This window comes from Sminthopsis crassicaudata, chromosome X (genome assembly GCF_048593235.1).
Source record: "Sminthopsis crassicaudata isolate SCR6 chromosome X, ASM4859323v1, whole genome shotgun sequence".
Lineage (NCBI taxonomy): Eukaryota > Metazoa > Chordata > Mammalia > Dasyuromorphia > Dasyuridae > Sminthopsis > Sminthopsis crassicaudata.
Genome location: NC_133623.1, coordinates 18,666,454 through 18,691,641, shown reverse-complemented (window position 1 = coordinate 18,691,641; position 25,188 = coordinate 18,666,454). Strand labels below are relative to the sequence as shown.

Genomic DNA, 25,188 nt, shown 5'->3' with positions numbered 1-25,188 from the left:
CTGACCATACTGGATTTATTGAATTCCTGCTGAGCACAGAGCTGGATGCCAAGGAGGTGGGCAGGTACAAACAAGCTTGAAGTTCTTCTCCTGTGATTTTGGCTTTGGTGACCAAATATGTAGGCAACAAGGGCCACGGGGCAGTTGGCCAAGGGACTGTTGGCCCGGTTTCCAGGGGAGAGCACTCACACCTCTAAAGTTTTAAGGGCGTTAGCAAGTTTAGCCCGTCCTTGTGGTCAGAGACCAGCAGGATTGTAAGGAAGCCCAGCGGCCATATAATTCAACCAACTCAGGAAAATGATTTCCTTCCTGAAGTTGGGGAGAATTTTTCTGACATCAAGCCTATAGCTACTTCCCAGTGAGTGCTCCATCCTGTTCCTGGTTCCCCACACTGGGGTCAATCTAACTTCTAGGTGATAACTGTTCAGATGTTTAAGCCCAACTCTCGTGTTCCTTCTGTCTTTCTTCTCATCTCCAGGCTAAATAGTCTTGGTTCCTTCAATAGTTCCTTCTGGAGTACAGACTCCAGACCCTTCACTATCCTGATTGCTCCACTCCAATTACTCATCAATTTATCACTGGCCTTCTTAAAACATGACCCCCAGAACTAAGGTCAATAGTCCAGCTGCAATCTGATGACAGCAGAGAATAGCAGAACTGATCAGCACCTCATGGCTAGAAGCTCATTAGACTATAAGCTTCTAGAGAGGAAGGACCAGCTTGAAGCTTTTGCCTTTCTTTTATCCCCAGAACTTAGTGCAGCATCTGTCACACAACAGATGCTTAGTAAATGCTATCTGAGTATATCTCTCTTAATACAGTCCAAGATCCCAACAGCTTTTTGGACCGCCTATCATAATTTTGGCTTAGGATGACTTTGTGGTTCACTAAAACCTCAGGATTCTTTTGGGAGAAGCTGCTCTCTAATCATTCTTCCTTTTCTCCCCACCCCACAAAATGCCATCTTCTATTTGTGAAATTTATCTAATGAACTGTGTGTTCATATTCCATTTCTGAATTATAACCGTGTAATACCCATTGGCAGCAGCTATGCTAAGACAGTAAATACAACTGGATCAAAGATACCCAATAGCTCCTGAAAAAAATCATCATTTAAAACCAAAAACAAACAAACAAACAAACAAACAAACAAACAAAAAAAAAAAAAAACGGCTTTGCGATCAGCTGCAAAGGACAAGGAGCAAGTCATTTCAGCCAGATGTGTCTCAGGGACACAATTGTGTCATTAATGCATCCTTTTGCACTCCTCCATCATCATGTTCGGTATCTGTTTTCTTCTCTACCTCAATGTAAAATGGAGATAAAGCTCGATACCAGTAACTCATATTCATGAGGAAAAGAGAAAATTCTGTAAAGTGTTTTACAAACCTTAAAGATCTATATAGGTGCCTGTAATTTTTTTTATTCATACCATGGAATTTCTTGGGTTTGAGTTTGGGTTTTTTAATAAAAAAAGAAGGCATGCAGATCAGATGCTGGATTACTAATGAATGAGATCATTCCTGATTTTCCTGAAATCATCTTAACTGAGGATACAAACACCTTGTAATAAACAAGTCAAACTTTCATAATTACATGTGAACTATTACTCAATTAAAATTTCTATATTTGAAGATGTTCTCTCAGCACTAACATGCGCCAAATTGTATCAATTATTCAATTCAGCACACTTCTCCAATGGTTTACCCTGTGTATCTTCTAGGTCGGGTGAACAATGAAGACTTAATTTACAATTAAGCTCCAAGGGGGCCGTCTTCAGGAGAATTGGCTCATCTTCCAAAACATGACAAACCTCCTGTATTTACTGGCAGAATTTACTGGCATTTGTAATGGCAAATGAAAAATGAGCCCTACCTTCAAAGCACACGTCCTGAGTTGTTAACCTGACTAGAAATGGCCTGGTCCTAAGTGCAGCACTTTGGAAAGAACCTCGACTGGGAGTCAGAGGGCTTAAGCTCACATACTTCTAACCCGTGTGGCCTCTCTAAGCCTCAGTTTCCTCATCTTGGGACAGGCGGCCTCTGAAGGTCTCAGAGCCTACGAATCTGTCCACAATGGAGCTAGCATTTTCCTAACCTTGTTTTGGGAAACCCGGATGCCTTCAAGATAAAGGGATGGAAGGGCTCCCTAAGAATATAGCAATACTCACAGGACTTTTCTCAGTAAAGAAAGGACTGAAGTTTTAAGCCATATTTTCATTCATTCCACAAGCATTTTGTAAGCACTTACTACATACCAACTGCTGTGTTAGAAGCTAGGGATAGATATAACAACAAAGGACAATACAGCCTATTCCATCATCCTATTTTAGGGATATGGAGGGTGGGAGAGAAACAGCATTTCGAATCTAGGTATATCTAAAAGGTAAACAAAAGAAATATAAGGTAACTTCAGATGGGTGGAAGGTTATTAACACCTGGATGCATGGCAAAGGCCTCCCAGAGGAAGTCACACTTGAGTTCACAGGAGTAGGGAGGGCAAGATCTCCAGATGCTGTGTTGAAGAGAGATAGCCTTCTAGACATAGAGCATGGAAAGCTCAGAGGAAGGACTGTTTGCCCTTTGTTCTCAAAGAGGAATATGAGATCAGGAAGTAAATGCTGTGAGGAGCATGTGAATTGAACTGAGGGAGGGGCTGCGCAAAGTCAGCAGCCTCACTCTCTCCTCTGAAGCCATCTGGATCCAGTGGCAACACGGAGATCAGCATGACTGGAGATGGCCCCGCTGGAGGAAGGAGGTAGCATTTTGGATAGAGACAATGAATAGACTAGTTGGACTGGAGTTTGAGTGAAGGAGGACATCTTGCATTAAGGACTGAAAAAAGGATGGAGCCAGATTGTAAAGGGATTTAAATGGAAAAACAAAGGAGTCATATTTTTTCTTGAGATGTAGAAGCAATAAGGAAGTCTCTTGAAGAGGGGAATGACATGGTCAGTCCCTCTTGTGGCTTAGAGCTAGTAACGTGTCAAAAGCATGTCTTTCACGTGGCTGTTTGGGGCTTTGACAATAGGCTTAATTTCTTTTATTATGATACATATTTCTTCTGCCTCCCCTCCAACAATCTATAAAGTGGCCAAACCAGCTTGAGAGACTACTGTCTGTAGTTTGGATTTTTAAAAAAGAAAAAAACCATCTTCCATTTGATTCAGTTTGCTTTAGGTGTATCTCCTTTCCATGCTTCTTAATGAACTGGCCTCCACATGGCAAGACTTTCGGAGTCCTCTGGGCTGGGTGTCTGGGTTGACTCAATCCCAGAAGAGAAGCTGGACTGGGCCTGCATCATGGCCACAGGTTTTAAGGCCGAGGAAAGTCCCTGTGGTGGACCTACCACCAGATGAGACCTGAGGTCTCTCTGGGCTCAAAATCTATAATCCGATGCTGATCCATAGAAAAATGGCAGGGGAAGTTGAGAAAGCAAAAGTTAGACATAAAAGAAATTGAATCCAGAAAATATATAAAGGGAAATGGGAAAAACAATGTATAAGAAAGGAAGGAGACAAGGAAAAAAGAAAAACTTGGAGAGGAGCAAAGCAGGAAGCCAAGAGGAAAGAAAATACAAAGAAGTAACAAGATCAATCTGGATGCCCCTTATGTGTTTCAGGATTCTGGAGATGTTCCTTGTCTTCTCAGGGCCTCAGTTTCCTCCTTTGGCACTGAAGGGCTGTCATGCCCTGGACTCTGAGTATCAGGCCCAAATCTGTATATTTTGGGGAAAACATTTATTTGAAGAATAATTGTCCTTTCATAACTGTATCTTCTTCTTTAAATTGGCAAGACTATTCAGGGGAAAAAACCCAAGACTGTTATACAGTTGGCCACACATATTTGCTGAGTTTTCACTGTTTCCTTGACATGTATTTTGACAGTTCATTGAGTACTTATGAGATGTCTGTCTATTAAAAACTGACCACATTTATAATCATCTGATTTCATGGCTCCTTGGTCTACTCACTATGGAAACTACATCGTGGAGTTAACACACAGGAGCTCAGAGTTAAATAGCACTGCTATGGATGGTACTTTCCAATGCACCAAGGGATCCCGTTGCAAATGAATGTGCCTAACATTATCCCTGGTGGTTTCTGTCTATGGTACTTCACCTTCCACCATTGGGTTATGTCAGTTTTTTGCCTCTCAAACTGTCATGGAGAAGCAGCTGGCCAACGGAGTCAGCTGTGATTTTCCTTCCACAAACCACTAGGTTTTGCAGTCCTTGCCTCAACAGGTAACATGATTCCTGAAGGTGACGGTTAGGTTCTTTCCTACAAACTCATTCTCTCCGCTTTATATGAGCATAATGACAGTAAATGGTGGACTTTTTGCATTTCCTAGCCAAAGAAAGCAGATAGTCTGGTGTCATTCATTCATTCAATAAATATTTATTAAATGTCTGCCATGTACCAGGCACTATGCTGAGTGCTGGGGAAATAAAAAGAGGCAAAAGATAGTTCATACCCTTAAGTAGCTTACAATTTAATGAGTGAGACAACATGCAAACAGATACATACAAAGCAATTTATATACGGGATAATTAGGAAATAATCAACAGAGAGAAAACCCTGTAATTAAGTGCAGTTAAGGAAGGCTTCCTGTAAATGGTGAGATTTTAGTTAGGAATTAGAGGAAGCAACAGAGGTTTCTGGGTTCACTCCTTGGCACCCTGTTTTAAGAAAGACATTGATGATCTAGAAAATATCCAAAGCAGTTTCACCAGGATGGTGAAGGGCCTTAAATTCACACCATACAAAATGTGGATGCCCCCTTAAAAGGCATGGTGTGATGGATCATTCCTGCTAAGTTACAGAGTTAATGAAATAGTTGGTGAAGTCCCTGGTCTTTTCTAGGTTGAAGAGTCTGTGGTTCTGGACGTCTAAGGGAATATTATCACCAGAAAGTACTTGCAAACACAATGGTTTAAAAATTGGAATGAATGTATCCATTATGAAAGCAGCATTCTTGAAGAAAAATGTATATTATAAATATATGAATAATATTACATTCCAAGCTCAGTATATATGAAAGACTGTTAATGATAGTCTGGGGTAAATAAAGGTAAAGTGGTAGACTTCTTGGCATCGGTCCAGTTGCCACTACTGTACTCTTGATGCCAACTCTCCGTCACTAATTTGTCCATCTCTGGATTGTGGAGTTACTAGGCCCCTTGAAGGGGAAATAACAAAGATTATGATAATAACTGGAATTTACATAGGGTTTCAAGGCTTTTGAAGCATTCTTTATAGATTATGTCAAAGTTTCAGAATCACAGACCAGTCCTCTTTTAGGGTAATTCTAGAGAGCTTAGGTTGTGATGTCAAACCTTCTTGAGCCTGGTAAGTATCTACTTCCTGTATAGTCCTAAGCCAATTCTTCCCCAGCTGGACTTCTCCTTACTTACTGCTGGGGCCTTCTCTATGTTTAAAAAAGACACTTTGTGGGATCACATGGACTTCAAGGGTAGGCTTCTTCAGGGAAGAAATTATTTTCCTTTTTTCTCATCTAGCACCGAGTTCAGCACATAATAAATGCTTATTGAATGTATGAATGAATGAATGATATAGTCTAAATCCTATAGGGTTCTTGGGCTCAATGAATCAAGTCTTTAGTCGTGGTGCTAATGAGGAGCTTAGAGAACTAGAATCTAAAATAATAATAATACCTATTTCTCTATGATAAAAGTTAATCATTGCTCAGATGCACTGTGCTCATCATCTTAAAGTTCAGTTACCCATGGATAGCATAGAAAACAATGACCAGAAGAAAAGGAGCCTCTGGCTGTTTTTAGATCCACCCTGAAGAGGGAGTTGGAAAATGAGAGAATAAAACAGAACAAAGGGGTTGGGTGAGATGGGTGGGGCAAAGCTATAGGTCAAAGTTTAAAGATGATTAGCCTCATAGGGATCCAAAGTGTGCATAGGAGTCACATTTTATCAGTGTTGTACCAACTCTAGTCACACAGCTCCCAACTCCTCCACAACTCAATGAATGTGCTTTGAAAGTTGTCATGGGAACAGAAGAAAGGAAGTAACATTTATGAAGTACCTACTATGTATCAGGCACTGTGATAAGCACTTTACAAACATTTCATTTGGTCCTCATGGATCAAATGATCAAAACACTGAATATCCTATGGGCAAGTTGGCAATGGACCTCAGACTATATACATAATAAGGCAATGGTCCTTTGACAAGAGCCACTTTAGGCCGCTATCACTAGGTTCTACACTTGAATCCTTTCATGTTTGGGAGGAGCCACCAGACTGGACTCTGATGCACCAGAGGAGTTTTTAAGAACACAAGTACACACCACAACACCATGAACAGACACTGCAGTGGTGATGTGAAGGAGTAATATATTTTCAGACACTTGAGGATTCTTTCCAGCTATCTCTTGCTTGTGGTCATCATGCTTACTCAATTAAGCAGTGAGTCCTTTAAGAACAGGGATTAGAAATAAGCACAGAAGCACAGAGCTATAAGGCCCCCTGCGGCTGTCTAGTCTGCATCTGAATAAAGAAACTCAAAAAGGGGCTATCTAGGCTTTTTTCAAAGACCTTTCCTGAGGAGGTCCATACTGCCTCCCCATGGAGGCCATGCCACTTTGAGACCTCTCCAAGAGTTAGGAAGCTTTTCCCCGATATCAAGCCTCCATTCACCTCTTTGCAGTGTCCACCAATTGTTCCTGGTCCCAAATATGGGGCCCACACATAACAAGGTGATTCCTATTAAAACTAGGATGTTCAGATTCTAAAGCAGAGTTCTGACTGCCTCATTTTCCTGCTTAAGAGGCTGCAGTGGGTCCCTACTGTGCTACTAGGTTAAAATGCAAACATACTTGTCTGCATTTAAAGTTCTTCATAACCTGGCTACAATCTATCTTTTCATGCTGATTTCCCATGATTCTCATAAAGCACTCTACATTTAAATGAGCTTCCTTGCTGCCTCTTTTAGCAGCACTCTATGGTCTGACTCCATACATTTACAGAAACTCTTTCTCCAAACTCATACCCACGTGTAATCTCGGGCTTCCTTCAAGGAACTCCAAGGTGACTTCCATGTCACCTCCTATATAAGATATTTCCTAATCTCTAGCCTTACCCCCCCTCAATCTACTTGTATTTTTTCTCTCCATTGAATGACTGTTTATTGGATTTATATATATTTGCTGTTTCTAGTAGGAAAATATAAGCTCTTGAAATTTTGTGTCCCCCCCTCCAAATTAGTAGGCTGCTTTACTAATCATAGTTCATGACACATAATAGGCCTGAAATAAACCTGATTCATTGATTCAAGTAATATGTACTGAATAAACACATGTTGAATGGATGTGAACTGTCCAAGAGCATCAGTATAGCCAATCAATTAACCAAGATTTATTCAACACCTACTATGTGCCAGCACTAAGTGCCAGACATCCAAAAAGAAGCAAAGAATAATCCCTGCCCACAAAAAAGGTTACAATCTAATAAAGGAGATAATATTTAAACTAATATATACAAAGTCAGCTCTCTACAACAGAAATGGAAAATGATTAAAAGGCATAGACTAATATTTAAATGCTGCTGCTACTGCTGCTGGCAACATTTAAAGAGTTCTTTAAAGTCTTCCAAGTGGTCTACATAGAGTGCAACATTAAAACCCTCCTCCAACCCTGACAGGTAGCTTCAATGGCTACAATTTCCTCTATTTTAAAGTTGAGGAAACCGAGGCTTAAAAAGCTTAAATATCTTGTCCAGGGTCACACAGGTACTAAGTGTCAGAGACAGGATTTTAATCCAGCTCTTTCAGCCTCCCAAGGCAGTCAGTCCTCTACCTACTATGCCATGCTGCAACTCTAATAACTTGTTGTTATAGACATGCACAAATCACCCCCAAATTTTAGGGCACTAATTATTTAGTTCATCTCTTTGAACCAATTTGCACTATCAAGACCAGTTGCCACTTTCTTCTCTGAACAGAAGGCAGAATTTACAAATTATAGTATATTCAAGGAAGTTGGGCTGTTAATTTATTTTTTGATTCAATTATAAGGAAGAAATTTCAGCTTGTGAAACTTGGTGCTATTGTTGACCCCCATTTTATTTTCAGAACAATGCCACCTGCTGCATTAAGGAGCAGTATTTGTCTAATGAACTATTTTATCACTTAACATTGGGAATGGAGGGTGATTGGGAAGTAAGATTCCTGTCCCCAGAATGGCAGCCAGTCCAGGATATACTAGGTATATCACAGTAACAGTGAAGGTGATTCATATAGCTGTTTATTAATGTGTGCTCACATGTGACATTGGGGCTCCAATTTCTGATCTCAGCCCCAGACCAGAAAGAGTAAAAGCAAACATAGCAGAAAATGGAGCAGATTGGGATGGAAAGGAGGAACTCATAGACAAGCTTTATCAGGGCTTTGCTCTCAAAGGTTATGTCAGTGAAATTTTAGAAAAAATAGTATCATTGTGGAATAGTATTCTATAACCTATATTAGATTATTTACATTTTTGGGGGAGCAGGAACAGAAGAATAGAATGTGAAATTAAAATTTTTTAAAAAGCTTAAAATTGTTTTAACATATCTAATTGGGAAAAATAAGATATTATACACACACACACACACACACACACACACACACACACACACACACACACACAATTAGTGTCACTGATTCAGCCAAAAATAAAGCGGCTCAGCGATTATACTAAAGCTGACAATACTTCATAATCTAATCTATTTATTTAGTGCTATACCAATCAGATTCCCAAAAAACTAAAAGGTGAAGACTTTCAAGGGAACTAATGAAAAAAAAAATCAGATGAAGGGGGCCTAGCTGTACCTGATCTAAAACTATATTATAAAGCAGCAGTCACCAAAACCATTTGGTATTGGCTAAGAAATAGACTAGTTGATCAGTGGCATAGGTTAGGTTCACAGGGCAAGATAGTGAATAAAAATAGCAATCTAATCTTTGACAAACCCAAAGATCCCAACTTTTGGGATAAGAATTCACTATTTGACAAAAACTACTGGGAAAATTGGAAACTAATATGGCAGAAACTAGGTATGGATTCACACTTAACACTGTACACCAAGATAAGATCAAAATGGGTTCATCATCTAGGCATAAAGAATGAGATTATAAATAAATTAGAAGAACATAGGATAGTCTACCTCTCAGACCTGTGGAAGAGGAAGGAATTTATGACCAAAGAAGAACTAGAGATCATTACTGATCACAGAATAGAAAATTTTGATTATATCAAGTTAAAAAGCTTTTGTACAAACAAAACAAATTCAGACAAGATTAGAAGGGAAACAATAAATTGGGAAAACATTTTTACAGTTAAAGGTTCTGATTAAGGCCTCATTTCCAAAATATATAGAGAACTGACTCTAATTTATAAGAAACCAAACCATTCTCCAATTGATAAATGGTCAAAGGATATGAACAGACAATTCTCAGATGATGAAATTGAAACTATTTCCACTCATATGAAAGAGTGTTCCAAGTCACTACTGATCAGAGAAATGCAAATTAAGACAACTCTGAGATATCATTACACACCTGTCAGATTGGCTAAGATGACAGGAACAAATAATGATGAATGTTGGAGGGGATGTGGGAAAACTGGGACAATGATGCATTGTTGGTGGAGTTGTGAACAGATCCAATGATTCTGAAGAGCAATTTGGAACTATGCCCAAAAAGTTATCAAAATGTGCATCCCCTTTGATCCAGCAGTGCTCCTACTGGGCTTATATCCCAAAGAGATCTTAAAGAAGGGAAAGGGAAAGGGACCCATATGTGCAAAATGTTTGTGGCAGCCTTTTTTGTAGTGGCTAGAAACTGGAAATTGAATGGATACCCATCCATTGGAGAATGGCTGAGTAAATTGTGGTATATGAATGATATGGAATATTATTGTTCTGTAAGAAATGACCAGCAGGATAAATACAGGGCTGCAAGTGCAGGGGTTGAGACCAGCAGCTTCCCAGCTCCTCATTAGCATGAGCCTTCACAAGTCAGCTTGCAAAGTACTGGGGATCCACAGGTCTGTCTTTCAATAGGTTTAGAGAACAGAAGACTTCTCAGCCTTCTGTTTGTCTCTGCCTCACTGTGTTAGTGTCTTTGTCTATCTGTGTCTAATCTGTGTTTCTGTCTCCACCTCTATGTGTGTCTAGGTGGTCTCCATCTCTCTTTGTTGGTGTGTGTGTGTGTGTGTGTGTGTGTGTGTGTGTGTGTGTCCTGTATCTGGATTTATCTCCATATTGGTATCTTTCTGTGTACCTGTCTCAGTCTCTCTGTGTTTCTCTGCTTCCCTCTGCCCCCAAAAACGCATTCGGCCATCTTCTGAAAGAGAAAGATAACTGGTTTTTAGTAATCCATTTCTCTCACCCTAGGGGGTCATTTCATCCCCCTCCTCTAAATCACTCTAGTGCTTTGGTTTCAACAAGTTTCCTTTTTTTTTTCCTTTTTGAATGTTTTTGATGTCACACTTGGTGCTTAGGATTCAGAGCATGGGAGAAAATTTCTGGGCTTTTTATGCCTTTTTTTCATTTACTCTTCCTTTATCTGCTGTTGAATCATTTCTGTGAGAAATATGTTAGCTTGACATAATGAGCTTTGTAACAGATTTTGTTTATTTCAATTAGGTCTCTTTACCTTGGCTAGGCCAGTTTGCCCCCAGAACACTTCTGTCCTCTAGTAGTCTTGGGGAGAAAAGAAAAATGAAAAAAAAACCTTGCAGGAACTAAGGTAAGATATTTAAAAACAATTCATTTTTTTAAAAAAAGGTTCAGAGTTACCCTTTAACTTCATAGGAAATATCCATTAGAGAGGCCTGTCTAAAGTTCATATATGAGACATTTTAGGCACTCAAAAGTCAAATCTTTGATCATTTCTAGATAATTTTACTCTAAAATCTATGGAATGTCAAGAAGAGTTTGGAGACTCCATATATACTGTTTCAATCATATCACCTAGGCCTAGGATGTGTATTTGAGGGAGGAGTAAGCAGAGAGAATAGTTGAAAAGATAACTGTATGATCTGTAGTCTCTCCAGATTTCAGACATGCACAGAAGCTACTTTTCACCTTGATATTTATTTCCCTATTTGTAAAAGGGCCTTTTCTTCTGCCTTGCTTTCTGCCATCTTGGTTAAGAAGAGATCAGTCCCTCTCTGGGGGCTGGCCACCAGGCTACTCAGTTTCTTCCTCTAAGTACACCTTCACCACCCTGCCAATTTTGAAGGTACAGTCATAAAGTGTCTCCTCAGCCCACCTTGCTCTTAGCAATTCACCCCCATTGTAGCTTCCACCTTTCTTCTCTTTGCACATCTCTGGATGCATGAGATGGGTGGCTCCAGGGGACCTGACTTTACCACGTGTGTTTACCACTGTAGAGGGGTCTGAATGCTCCCTGACTTACCCTCATTCATAACATATCCTTAGTAAATCCATGCTGCAATTAGTACTATAATAACCTGCTAACTCATTTCATCTTCACCAGACTGATGAACATTGTGTTGAGAAGGCCATGAAGTTAGATGAGCAGCCCATTGAGTTAGTCCCCAAGGACTTAGTTCATGGATATATCTTACAAAGGGAAATCAATCAATGTTTTCAACTATGTCAAGTTGCATCCTCATACACACACATGCACACTTTTTAGCAGTAGTATTCTTAAAAAAAATTCTGAACTTAACGGCAAAAAATGGGCTTTATCATATGAGAACAGAAAAATAGAATGTACATGCAACTTTTATTCTCTATTATTTACAAATTGCTTTTCCTTGTAAATACATTATACTTTTTACCATGTAAATTTAAGAGCTACTGTGTTTTGTCTATAATCATCAATATTATTCCACTGATTTCATATAGCTGGAAATAATGGATCGCTATGATCTCCAAAGCACAGGTTCCTAGCCTATGAGTATATGGATAGATTTCACAGAGTACTTGAATACGGGTGGGAAAAACAATGACATCTTTATTTTCACTAACCCTCTAAATGAAATTTAGAAGTTCCTTCAATCAGGAATTGTCTTATTCTAAAAAGGCATTCATTGGTTTCATGAGACTTTCAAAAAGGTCTGGCTATGATTTACAATACAAGTTAGGGACACCTGATCTGAGAAAAACAAATTCTGAAGAAAACAATGGGCAATGGAGAGATGGCACACATAAGTGTACACAAGAAACAGCCTATAGAAAATGCAATGATGAGCTTTAAAAAAAAGTCATAGTAAATCATGAAGCAAATGTTACCAGAAAAGGACATGGGCCACACTCCTAGTAAGAGCAATGAATAACAGGTAGACAGCCTGGGCACTGTCCTAGCACCCAAGGAATAACTGATGACACAGACAAAGGATTACAGAGCACTGGAACAATTCTCAGTGGTGGCTTCATGGGAACATGGAAATGACAGTGATACTCGTTACTAGAGGGAGCCCCCATATCAATGAGATCGCTAATCAGCTAATCCTAATTCTGAGGCCCATCTTTACAAATGGGAGGTAAGTATCATCTTACAGATGAGAAAACTAAGGTCCAGTGGGATTGATCACATGTCCCAAATTCTCTAGATAACTACTACCTGAGACTAGAACATGGTTTCCCTGATATCTTCCCTAGTACCATCCACTACAATCAAACTATCACTTTTACTCTGGCCATCGATCATATTTTTACATGTGTGGTAAAGAAATCACTCTCCTTGAATTTCCTAGCAGTGCGGTCTGTTTGTTTGGTTCAGATTTATGATTTCATTGGTGTGGGAAAGGTCTGGTCAAACAATCAATTAGTCAGTCAGTAAATATTCTGCAACTTCAGTCTTAAGAGAGCTGCTTAAAGTTACAATTAATCAAATGCTCAAGGCCAACACTTGAACCCAGTCTTTATATGCTACATAACCCTGTCTCTTATTCTTTTAGTAGATGTGGAAAATATCAGATTTGTCAGATATCTTCAAAAAGATAATTTCAATGGAATAAACATTCTTAAGGACCTACTTTATAATGCTCAGCGTTAGGGATACAAAGAACAAAGCCAGAACAGTTTTTGTCCTCTGGAGCTTACAGTCTTGGTGGAGGGAGGAGACAATAGTAGAAGTAACAACATGTGTACATATAAGGTAATGCAAAATGAATATAGAGTAGATTTAATGTAATGGGGAGGGGGTGGGCTAGGAAGAGCGTCAATAGCAAAATCAATGGGAAGAGTCCTCTCGTAAGATGTGATACTTGAGCCATGCTGGAAAGACAGCTAATAATTTCAGGAATTAGAAAGGAGAAGGAGGACATTCAAGGAAGCGAGGATGACCTGTGTAAAAGCATGAAAGTAGAAGATGAAACGTTGCATATGAGAAACAAGGAGGCTGTTTTTCTGGAATGATGAATGTACAAGGGGAAGGAATATAAAATGAACTGAGAAAGCGAGGTTAGAGCCAGGCTGAGAAGAGCTTCAAATGTCAAACAGAACATGTTGTATCTTATCCTGAAAGTAAGAAAGAAGCAATGAAGCTTTGGGAGCAGCAGGGAGGCATGGTCCAAACTTTAGGTGAGGAATATCACTTTGGCAGCTGGAAAAGCTAGGGCAATGATTCTTAACTGTCAGTAAAAGATATCAAAAGAAACAATAGATTAATCTTTCTGAAAACTCTACTGGAAGTCCTGGAGAAGGCTATCAAACAGGCGATGGGCTTCAGTTTCTTTTTTCAATTTGGTGATTGCCTTGCTCTCTCTATTTGGCAACTAAACAACAGATTGGCAGTGAAAAAAAAAACAACATGCCATTACATCTTAGCTAACTTACGCTGTTGAAAATGTGCCTTTCCCTTGGAATAACTGTAAGCATAACCAGCACTGTAATTTTCATGTTCCTATTTGTCACTTTGATTGATCCAATATGTTAAAGTGCCGAGAATTCAGCTAATCAGAACAGCACTTTAGCGATCGCCTTTTATCACCAAAAATAACAGGGAAAGGCCACCACAGGAATGTTAAGCAGGACGAATAATGTAAACTAGAATTATTGTTTTCATCCCCACGACAAATAATTAGATCAAGGGTCATAAATGGAGACATGAAAATTAAATAATACACATTCAGGCAAGCGGAGTTAGCAAGCACTTTTCCAATTTAGAAACTATGTACAAGAATAATGACCTATGGGAAGCCTCATTTATTGTTGGCAGTTGTTGTCTTCTTTCTTTTTTCTTCCTTTCATTTATTTATTTATTCATTTATTCATTCATTCATTTACTTGCAGTTCAGCAAAAAAAAAAAAAAGAAAAGAAAAGAAAAAGAAAAAAGAAAAAAACACAGGTTAAAAGAAGATTAGAGAATAGATCAAGAAAATACAGAGGAAAAAAAATGAAATTAGCAGAGAACATTAAGTGATCTTTCCTTCCCCCTTAAAGCACAAGTAGATTACTTGGGATTGAATTAAAGATCACATCTCATTGTGTTAAGACGAAGAGAAACTTTTTACCTTGTAACAATTTGGCCACCAAAGCCCTCAATCAGAATTTCTCTGCCACATACAAAATCTCTCTTTTCTACTTCAACAGACATAGATTAGTGCTAGGTGCTAGGAACACAACGGCCAAAATGAACTAGCACATGCCCTCAAAGAATGTGTATTCTACTGGAGGGAATACAACATGCAGATAAGTTAATAAACATAAAGTATATTCAAAGTAACATGAATTGATTTCAAGAACAGTGAATGTTAATGACTAAGGGGGGTGAAGGTAGCCAGAAGAAGAGAAGGAGCAGAGTGGGAACCTGGGGGTACTTTGAAAGAAACTAGGTTCTTTGAGTGGAGGGGATGTGGGATGGCATTCCAGACAGGGACTTCATTTTCTGGCTTTCTCTCTAGCTACTACTTGAATATGCATTTTCTCCTAGAGTCTTCATAAGAGAATCAGGTGTGATTTTTGGAAATGAGCAATATCTCTTGGACTATTCCCTCCCAGGACACAACTCTGAGTCTGGACAAATAAAGAAGAGGCTAAATAAAGCAGAGGTATCATTATATATATATATATATATATATATATATATATATATATATATATATATATATATATATATATATGTATATATATATATATATATATGTATATATATATATATATATATTTGTACACACACACACACACATTTGATTTGACAGCATTGAAAGTGCATGAGCTAAGGCTGAAAACAAAAACATGTTTGTCTAGAAATGCTTTTCAAAGCAGCAGGTAGGGTACAGCAATGAGACAAAAGGAGATGCTAACTTTGAAGCCAGGAGGGATAGTGCCATTTCTAGCCCTGAGGTCGCCCAGCAGTAATAACTACTCATATCTATGCTGTGCAAATTTCTTGAAAGCTTGAGAACTTTTACAAGACTTTCAAGACAGTGTGCTGGAAAAAATATCCTCAAGCGATAGTGGCCCAATTATTTCAGCTACATGAATGACCCCATCAGATCAACCTCGCATGAGAGAAGATGGGGGCTAGGGAGTAAGAGGATGAGGACATGATATCTATCTTCATGTAACTGAAAGGCTATAATTGGAAGAAGAAGAATTAGACAGTTCTGTTTGGCCCCAGAGGGCAGAACTAGAAGCAATAAACACAAGTTCCAAACATGCAATTTTAGGTTTGATGGCATGAAACACTAAATAACAAGTGAAGCATTCCTGAAGTACAACATGCTGCCTCTGGAGCTAGTGGTTTTCATCTGGGCAAAAGCCTTTAAACAAAGACTGAAAGTCTACATGTTGGAGATATGGTTGAGGGAATTTGGGGAAGATACAGTTTCAACTAAATGTCTATGGTTCCCTCCTACTTCTAAGATTCTCTGACTGTGAGCTTCCAGGATTATCCTGTGATCAGCCATTACTAGGACTCTCTACAGGAACTGGGGATGAAATCGCCAGTCTGATTCCATCATATCAACACAGTCCTAAGAACAAAGTGTTCTGACATGCACAGCTGGGTAATGATCTTTTGAATGTTTCAAATCTTTGTTATTTGGGGAGAAAAATTAAATCAGAATCCAAATCAAGGAACTATTTTATTTGTTTTTGCCAACATGCCATTTTATTTGATATAGTGGTGTGCTTGGTCTCTTGCTAAAGCAAACTGAACCTGGTGGAGCTGCCCAACAATCATGTTTTACATTTTTATATTTGTATTTCTTGCCGAAGAGTAGTCTGACATGTGGGTACGACTAAGCGTAGAGTCAAGAAGACCTTGGTCTAGAGTTCACATCTGATCCCTATTACCTATGGGATTCTGCTTTAGTCGCTTAAGCTCTAACCTCTTTATTAAATGGATGCTTAATACTCTCCTTAATACAGCTCCTTTAGATTCATCTATTATTACATCACTGAAAAGTGGTGATCTACTCAGTGGAGAGAGTACATATGTGGGGAGCTCTACACATTGGAGAAATACCTTCTCTTACACCTCATATTCCTTACTGCCGTAGAGAAGTCTTACCCTTGAAGAAATTGCTCCCCTGACTTGAGTGGACAAGTCAGCTGCCCAAGTGAAGCTCCTAAAGCAATGTCAAAGGCAGCATGGCCTTTGCTGGGAATCAGATGGCCTAGGTTCATATTACGGTTCAATCATTTACTCTCTGTATCCTTGGATGAATCTTTTGGCCTGCTGTCTCAGTTTCCTCATGTGTGCAACATATATGTAAAGTGATCAGGTTGCGCTGGATGATTTCTGAGGTGCACTTCAAGCCTCAATATCTGGATCTCTGATCCAGTGAAGTCCCAGAATCCAACAGAATCTAATTTATCCCAACCTTTAAAACTAGAATCCAATGTCTGTACAGTTCAAAGGGAATATGAATAACGGAAACAGGAGACGCTACAGTGGAGAGAAAAAGGACTCTCGTGGTAGCTGTTTGTGATGTTAGCCATCCTATTCCGATTCTTTTAGGTACATGCTTTGCTAATAGATTCCTTTTTTATAAAACAAGACACCAGGTCTATAAGACTGGGAGGCTATCGAGGATTTCTGGGAAAGTTTAGCCAGTGTTTAGGTCAAATTTCTTAAAATATCTATCTGATGATATTTTTTTGCTGGCCTACCACTTTTTCTTAGCCATCCCTACACTTACAAGATACGCAATACTGCCTCATTTGGTGGCACAAGAGAGAGAAATATTATATCATGTACTAGCTATCTTTCCTTCCAATTTTTACCTATTTGAAGGGTGTCTGGGGATCGACATACTCATCTTCAGTCACTTCCCTGTTGGCTCATCCAGACTTGGAGGGCCGCACCAGCTTTGCCTATCAGCCACCTGCCTTCCATGCTCCCTGCTCCGTCTCTACAATCCTCTTGTCACTAGTTGTTTCAGCAGACTCCCCCAAGCCTTCTTCTCTTCTCTATCAATGTCCAGTGCCGAATTCACTTCTTTGTTTTTCCCTGAGGGAAGACACATATAATTTCAGCACCATTATTATTTATTTTTTATTTCTGACACCGAAGAAAGTATGACAGGTACTGGGCAGTTGGGGAAAGGGATGCACAATAGCAGCAGGTTGAATAGCAAATGAACAAAACATTTCATGTGTCAATGTCAAAAAGCTTCAAAGCTAATTAAGAGCATGAGCCTCACAGGACCATTAAGAACTCAATTCAGATGTTCCTTCCTAGTAGTGTGAAGAAAAAAAATCTTTTTTTTTTTTTTTTTACAAACTTCAAAAACTAATGGGTAGCTTTCTTTTGAAAATTGAACACACTCACATATGCACAACTTGATATCAAATAGTGTGTGGGATGAAGGTCCAAAGGGCCTTCCCTGATCCCAGTTTTCCTTGTTGGGCATTTTCACTACCTCCATTCAATGGTTTAGAGGATTCCTATTGGGCAAGAAGAATGGGAATAAATCTTTGGTCTCTTCATTCTTTAATACTTCCCACTCCTTAGTTCTACGTCCAGAGGAAATGGCCCCAGAAAGCAATATCTAGAGCTGTTCCGGATCCTTGCTGTCTTGGAGTTACATTTACTAATTGTTCTTGGTTTCAGCATTCCACTTATTCTCTGGAGGAAGACTAAACACTACAATTGCCTGGGATGTGGAAGAATGCCTTTGCCTTTCATTTTAATAACTCAGAATCAGGATGGCTCCAAATGAACATTTATAAGAAAACTAGTGGAAAAATTAAAGAAAGCATCAAAAAATAAAGTTCCTATAAGCAAGCATTCCCTTTTTTCCCCTAAGGCTGGGGTTAAGTGACTTGCCCAGGGTCACACAGCCAGGAAGTGCCTATAAGCATTCCTAACCTTAATTTAGCTCTTTTGCTCAAGACTCTCAACGGCCCCTACTTGCCCCTAAAATGAAATAAAAAACCAAACCAAAGATAAAACCATCCTGTTGGATATATGAAACTCTTTATAATTTGTCTTCAATCTATTCTCTCATATTACTTTCAAATTACTGTATGAAATATAGCTTTCCAGAAAAACTAGCTTACTTGCTGTTCCCCACAGATGACATGGACTTTGTACTGGCCACCTCCAATACACAGATGTTCTGATTCCTTCTGTTTGTTATATCCCCAAATCTCAAATTTCCTCCTAAGCTCATCATTAAGCTTATCATTACCTTCACTGTTAAAGATCCCCCAAATGAATGGGATTTTTCATGCCTTCTTAGTCTGGGGACTGCTTTATTCTGGCACACAGGAGATACTGAAGACTAAGAAAACTGACTTCTTGGTATAAAGTCCCTCAGCAACTTTCCTTTATTCAGAAACCATCTTGGGAAGATGCCAGATGTTCAATCTCTTAGTTGAAGGCAGACTATATATAGGCACCAGGTACTGATACAGAGTCAGAGCCTTAGCCTTTCGAAGGCCTGCTTCCCAGGATTATTTTCAGACCTACCACCTTCTCCCAGCATCACATTATAGGACATCCACATCATATTATTATATTATATTATATTAATTATATTATATTATATTAATTATATTATATTATATTAATTATATTATATTATATTATATTATATTATATTATATTATATTATATTATATTATATTATATTATATTATATTATATTATATTATATTATATTATATTATATTATATTTATTATATTATATTATATTATATTTATTATATTATATCAGACAAAGATTCTGGGAATGCAAATGGTGTTTAGAGGGAAGTAAGTGACAGACGACAGTCACTGCACTTTCTCCGTTTACATATGAGCAAACTGGGGTCTAGAGTTACTAAGAAATCCATTCAAAACAAACCCCAGATCGGGGGATCCAGAGCCAGATGGGAGATCAAGTCCTTTGTTCAATCATTTTCAATTGTGCCCGGCCCTTCATAACCCCATATAGGGTTTTCACTGCAGTCCAGAAGGACTGGTTTGCCATTTCCTTCTCCAGCTCATTTTACAGATGAGCAAACTGGGGCAAACTGAGTCAAGTGACTTGCCCGAGATCACACAACTAGTCAACTTCTGAGGCTGGATTAAAAACAGGAAGACAAATCTTCCTCACTCCAGGTCCAGCACTCTGTGACTCTGGCGCCATCTAGGGGCCATGATCAAGTTCTACACCCTCATTTTACAGGACAAGGTGAATTGCTCAAGGTCACATGGATAATAAGTAGGAAAACAAAAATTAAAATTCAGGTCTTCTTCCTCGAAGTCTACTTTTCTAGGATTCTACATCCACAGCTGGAAGGGACTTCAGAGGACATCTAGTCTAACATCCTTATTATATAGATGAGAAAATTGAGTTTTAGGGACGTTAAATGATTTGCCCAAAATTACAAAGGCAGCCTCAGAGATGTGACTCAGCACATGGTCATCTAGCTCCAGAGAGAGTGTCCTTCTGATTATACCATACACTTACTGAGCTAAGATTAGAACCCAAATGAACCTTTCCTGTGGTCAGTAGCACCAGGAGAGGGGGGGATAATACCTAACCCTTGTGATCACAAAATTGCTAGCTCAATTCTACAATTTTACTAAGATTTCTCTCTTTATGGGACTTGATATGACTCCAGGGGTTTGACAGATGGAAATGAGGCCATCCATTTAAGAGCTAAAGCCAGTCTCCCAAGGCCCTGGTGTCCTCTGTGGTCGAGCTCCATTTCTTAGGAGTCACTGTCAGGAGAGTTTGATGGATCCTGAGGTGAATCCAAGACATTTGGCAAGGCCCAAAACAGCCTTATAAATGCAATGAATCCAACAAATTTTGGTACACTTAGCTACATGTCACTAAGCAATAAAATTAGAGTTTTTTTGTGGTTAAAATAAGGGACTCATAATTTCTCTTCTCCAATATTACATCTGTATATTTCATGCCAAACATGATAGGAAAAATAAAAATTCAGGGAAATATCCATATGTTTGGTATATAACACCATCTCAAATGGGTATATTTAGAAACTATTCCCCATACCCAGCCAATCAATTGATTACACGCCCCCCCGCCCCCCACATCCCAACCAATGAGTAGGTCTAGCAACATGCACTCTTTTGGATCCCTAGAAAGGAACAAAAGCAATCTCTGCAGTGATCTTTTTGTAATATAATACCAACTTTAAAGATGGTAAAACTAAGGACTGCCTAAGAATGACAGCTGCTCTCATTCTGTATCATAAATATGCATATATGTCATCCCTCTTTTCCTGGACCACAGGCAGCATGAGTACAAAGACCAGCTTGCTTATCATTGTTCTTCCAGCAACCAGCATGGGGCATGGGGCACAGCAGGACTTGAATAACTATTGTCTGAATGATTGAAAGGTAATAGGATGAGTAGGTGGCAGAGTTTACACGTAATCATTATTTCCAATTCTATAAACTCATCTCCCATAAATCCTTATAATCTTATTACATCAATATAGCTAAGACTATATGGATAGTGGGGTGATAGGGGTGGTGAAGGTTCCTCACTGGAAACAGAGCATACTCTACCATTTAAATTGTTAACTGCCTGAGGGGGCAATCAATGGCTTATCCTGGGTGACACATTTTATCTGTACCAAAGGCTTTATACTCCAACCCAGTATTTGATATTTTTATTTGATACAGACTTAGGAATTATATTCAATAGCGTATTTTATTCCACATGTCCATTAAAGGCCAATTCCAGTACCACCTCCTACATGAAGACTTCGAGCTGTTAAAGCCCTTGCCCCTCACTCATCATCCTCTGTTTTCTTGCCTAACTCTCTAATGGAAATTCATGATGTCACATGGGGTCCATCATTATCTCTGCTGCTGCATTAGACTGCAATCTCCATAAAAGTCCGACCTTTGTTTCTCTAAGCTTTGTATCTCCCCACCAGGTCTACCCAGGACTTACCATGTTCTTCTGCCCACAGAAGGTGCTTAATAAATACTTGCTATGGTTTCTCTTGTATTGTATAGGATGTAGGAGCTAGCATGGTCCAACTGAGCAGCAACTATTGTGTTTTACCCATCATTCCAATGTTAAGAAGAATTAGTCTTCCATGAGCCATACCTCTCCATCTCACCTCATAAAGCAGAGACTTTTTCTTTCTACCAAACTTTTAGAAGCCCTCTCTGGGATTCCTGCTCCTACTGGCTGAGCTCTGATGATATATAATGGTAACCTGCCATGAGAAAGCGGGGGCTCCAGTGAAATATAGCACTATAATAGGGTCTCCGAGTACACAGATGACACCGTGCCACTATACATCACAAAAACAGCCAACAACAGGATCAGGAGTTCAGGGGATACACATGACCACTGGGAAATTATAAGGCAACACAGAATAAATCTACATTTGAGATACCTGTTACCTACTTTTACATATGTCCCCAGGGCCAATGTTTTGCTGTTCCATAATCACCATCATTTGGGAAGAAAGAAACAGTGAGAGACCACTACAGGAGACTTGTGTCATGCTGAAGAAGCAAAGGTGCTTTTAATGCACAGCGCTATGACCATGATGGAGTAAATCAGGGCTTTGCCCCAAAGTGCTAAATATGGAGGGCAACAATATCACTCCAAATTCTTCAACAACTGGAAATAATACTATTTAGCACCTACTTAGCAAGAAAAATTTACTAAAATAGAAAGCAATTTGTGGCAGGCTGAGATAAGCTTAGATTTTTCTCTCTCACTAGTAATGACTTCAATTCACACCTGCATTCCAGAGTTTCTCTTTCCTATCCTGAAAACGAACCTCAAATGAAGCCATATTTCTACCCACCTCCCCCCAGGCACAGTTTATAGTATAGTATTTGCCTCAAGTAGAAAAACGCCTAGTTACAACCCCATTTCTACTCTCCTCCAATATTCAGTCCATCATTCACATGCTTTGTCTATATCAGTGATTGCCAACCTTAGTTAAATTTCATTCATGGATATCTCCAATCATTTCAAGCATTTTGAATTTGTTTCAATTTAGACACTAAAGAGATGCAATGAATTGAGAACTTTCAGAAAGGAGAAAGTGTGTGTGCGCGTGTGACGAAAAGATGAAACATCACCCTTCTCTATTCCGCCCAATTCTCCTTCCATCTCCAAAGAAAGAATGTCCCCATTAACCATCTTCCATCAAGAAGGCAGTGAAACTCACTGAACCTTGCAAAACACTATAGATATTTCTACTGCCATTTCCTGGCTCTTGGGTCAGAGTTTCAAACTCTCCAATACGCTAGTATTTTAAGTCACAATTTGTCTTCTAGAATTCTCCCCTCTTTGTAGCTACTTCCAGTACTCCTTTCTTATATAACCTCTAAGAACCAAACATATTTTTAATTTTTTAAAATATTTTAATTAAAGTTTTGATTTTCAAAATATATCCATGGATAATTTTCAACATTCATCCTTACAAAACCTTACGTTCTAATATTTTTTTCCTCCCTTCCTCCCATCCCCTCCCCTAGACAGCAACTGATCCAATATATGTTAAACATATGTAATTCTTCTATACGTGTTTCCACAACTGTCAGGCTGTACAAGAAAAATCAGATCAAAAAGGAAAAAAAAATGAGAAAGAAAACAAAATACAAGCAAACAACAACAAAAAGAACGAAAATGCTATGTTGTGGTCCACTCTCAGTTCCCAGAGTCCTCTCTCTGGATGCAGGTGGCTCTCTTCATCACAAGAGCATTGGAACTGGCCTGAAGCATCTCACTGTTGACAAGAGCCACAGGACCAAACATATTATTAAACTTATCTTCAAGTTGAACCTTGTTTTTTTTTCCCTTTTACCTTCCTTTGCAGGTTCAATAGTATTCTCTCCCTTCCTCTACTTATTCTTTAAAATACCTGTCAATTAAGTATCATATGCAAATTTATTTGTAAATGCTTTCTATTTCACTATGTAGAACATAAAGTTGCTTAAATGAGACTGGACTTAAGAAAGCTCTGTACTGACCCACTACACATGCCTATCACCACATAGATTGTTTGTACCTCCCTTTGTAGTTTTCAACAAGCTTTCAATTCATCCTATCTTACAAGTAGACTTTCAAATATCACAGTATCAGATGTAACATAAGGACATATATCACTAATGGTGGACTCCCACCATCATTTATTTTATTGAACTTTCTACTCTTCATAGAGGAGACAAGGGAGAGGAGAGATCAGTGTATAAAACTAGAAGGCTACAACTACAGTGGATTTTTATATGCTCATCAAATCCCTTAATAAAAGTAGTAGCAGTAATCCACAATACTGGAGGGGGGAGAGAGGAAGAGAATTGAGGCAAATATTTCTTTATTATATCAAAGATTTTAATTTTATTAGGATGGAAATGATCTTCATTGATGGAAATTTCAGCCCCTTATACCTTACTTGATGATCTTAGAAAGTAGCTACAGACAAAATGATCAGGTTGTATCTGATGTAACTGTGACAAACTTAATTAGACTTGTGCTCAGATGATGACTGTAAAGACCATCACTGAGTTAGACCTCAAAGCCAGGCAAGCTTTGTGATGGCTGGCCACAAATCCTTAATGTTATTGCCTTCCCTCTGGAGTCCTGTATATATTTTGTACATAGTTGTTTCTGTGTAGTCTTCTGCATTAGAGTGTGAACTTCTTGAGAGTAAGGACTCTTTTGCCTTTTGTGTATCTCCAGCACTAAGCACAATGCCTGGCATATAGGAGGTACTTAATAAATGCTCACTGACTCACTTATTAGAAAAGAATGGAGAGTAACCTCCACAATCCTGCTGAAAAAAGAAGGCATTTAGTCCACATGCTAGAGAGAATAAGAGAAGCAACTAAGTAAAAAACAGGGAGCCTGCTTACTTAAAAGATCGTGGAAACCAAAGAGCTAGTTAAGGAAAACTCTTGAGATAAATTTACAGGTGACAAATCTGTGAAGTGCTATTGAGGGGAAGCTAGAGATTAAATAATCCTAGAGGACCTAAGTTATTTTAGGAAGTGAATTGGTTCTTATTTTGCATATAGGGAAAATGAAACTCAGAGGAGTCAAATGATTTGTTCAAAGTCACAAAAGTAGCAACTGGAAGAATCAGGGTTCCAGCTCAGTCCAGTTCCTGCTTGAAGAATGTTGCTAATCTTTTAATTTCAATATTATGGAAGGTAATTCCCATACTCCCCTATAGAACTTTCCTTCATGTCACTGTAAGAGAACACAGTTATCATTTAACATAACCTCTAACATTCATGTTCAGCAGCAATAGAAATATATGGCTATAAGGAAATGAATAGGTGACACCCAGTCATTTCCTAGTTGTCTCACTGTTCCCTCACTTGGAGAATTAGAAGAATAGCTGAACCCAAATTACTTCTATTGACCAGAGTGAAGAGGCAGCTTCCGATTTATTAAGAGGACATGATTCATTTGTGTAAAAATGACTTTGTCCCTTACGTCATATTTTAGGATGATAGTTAATAATTTTAATTACTTTAATTACTCTATATAGGAGTCATTAAAAAATTCCTTTGCTTCTTTGTTTGCTTTTTTTTTTTTTTTAACCAAAGTAGTACTTTTCCTTGATTACTCTAAGATAGAGAATGTAAGGGGCAGCTAGGTGGCTCAGTGGATAGAGCACCAGCCCTGAATTTAGGAGGACAGGAGTTCAAATCTGGTCTCAGACACTTAACACTTCCTAGCTGTGTGACCCTGGGCAAGTCACTTAACCCCAGTCTCAGGAAAAAAAAATACAAAAAAAAAAAAAAAAA

At 38.8% G+C, this 25,188-nt stretch overlaps 1 long non-coding RNA gene across 2 annotated transcripts in view; it reads right to left on the bottom strand.

Moving 5' to 3' along the window:
• LOC141548669 (uncharacterized) overlaps positions 1 to 25,188 on the bottom strand; it is a 679,315-nt gene that overhangs the window by 460,410 nt on the left and 193,717 nt on the right. For both annotated transcript variants that reach the window (XR_012484023.1, XR_012484024.1), the window contains exon 9: positions 17,222 to 17,447. This is a non-coding gene — a long non-coding RNA (uncharacterized LOC141548669). The remainder of the gene's footprint in view (positions 1 to 17,221; positions 17,448 to 25,188) is intronic.